Source organism: Halyomorpha halys, unplaced genomic scaffold (genome assembly GCF_000696795.3).
Source record: "Halyomorpha halys isolate HHAL.00 unplaced genomic scaffold, Hhal_1.1 Scaffold123.1, whole genome shotgun sequence".
In the NCBI taxonomy this organism is placed as follows: Eukaryota; Metazoa; Arthropoda; class Insecta; order Hemiptera; family Pentatomidae; genus Halyomorpha; species Halyomorpha halys.
Genome location: NW_027107023.1, coordinates 268,662 through 270,346, shown reverse-complemented (window position 1 = coordinate 270,346; position 1,685 = coordinate 268,662).

Here is a 1,685-nt window from a genome sequence, read left to right as displayed (position 1 = left end):
ACTCTAAATGTTGTTGTTATCTCTTTTGTTCTATAGCCCTGATGAAGACCTGAAACTCAGGTCGAAACGTCGGCATAAAATAAATAAATATGGTTGTGTTTATGTATGTTGTTCTTTGCTAACCGCACCCCCTCGACAAACTTCTCCAATCATTAATCTACGGTCAACTATCTACACCTCATTAAACTAAAATACAATGAAACTTTGAACCTTTTAATGGAAGATCGACGATTGATCATGTGTATAAAAGGAAGATGATCCAGGTGCGGTCAAAGGAACTCAAATAGAGATTAAACTATTTATTCTGAGCCAACTTTTCGTCCCACTTTGAAGGGCTTCACCAGGGCTAAAAAAATATACAAACAACTAAAATAATATAACAAAGTTAGAGAATAGATAATATGAAATAAAAGTAAACTAAGGTATGGCTAAAAATGATTTAAAATATGTGAAAGTTAATATAAAAATAATATGTACAGTGAAAAATTTAAATAAAAAAGAATTATTTAAAATTATTAGACAATAATAACAACTGAAAAAGTAGATAAAATAAAAATACAGTACATACTAAAAGACTAAAAATAATGAACGAATTAGGACTCCCATTTTCAAGTTCAAACAACGTACCTTAATCATATTTTCACTGCTTTTATCAAGAATATTTCCTTGATAATGATTAATCATAAAAAGTAAACAGCAAGTTCGAAATCATACTTTGTCTTTTCAACAGTCTTGTTTTAACTGACCTGGCATTTGTGGTGGCTCTCTTGGCATATATGCCAAGTGCAAATTAACATCTGTTTATTTAGGCTGATCAGTCACCAAGGACCACTATTCTGAATGTCAGTTAAACTGAAGAATGAAGTTAAGACTGCTCGTGTCAGGGTAATATTGATGTATTATTGAGGAAAATTTGAAAGATAGTGCAAGAGCCCAAAAGGAGAAAAAAGTCAGTTATTTCACCCCAATTTTTAATTGTTTTAATGAAAACTATGAATAATTACTAGTAAAAATTGATGAATCTACCAAGTATAGGTAGGGGGAATAAAAAAACGATCGTTTCACAACGTTAAAAAAATTAAAATATAAGATGGTCAGGGTTGCGGTTAAAAAAAATTACAAATAGTTTATAACTATTTTAATGTCCGACGTTTCGCCCCACTTTGCAGGGCTTCATCAGGGCTGTTCAAAGCGAACGGTTGAACATTAAAAAAAAAAGAGTGGGGCGAAACGTCGGACATTAAAATAGTTATAAACTATTTTTTCTTTTTCTGACCGCAACCCTGACCATCTTGTTATATTTAAATTTTTACGATCAACTATATATATATATAGTTAAAAAAATTATTTTTCATTCGTTATTTTTCGTTCATATCGTTAACACTACCAACAACACTAGAGAACTGAAAAGAACGTCAGTTAAAGTACAGTAAATTTACTAAAATATGAGCCCTATAAGAACTGTTTGTTTACGTTCAATAGTTTCCGAGACAGTGAATTTATTGTCAGAAATCTATATCTCAGAAATCATGAGCCGTACAAATGTGTGCCAGCTCTCAAATTAAAGTTATATCAATGTGCTATATAGTAGGGGGTGCGGTCAATGAAAAACACAAATAAGTATGATTAACTTATTTTAATGTGCCGACGTTTCGGCTAGAGTTTCTAGCCCTCTTCAGGGCTAA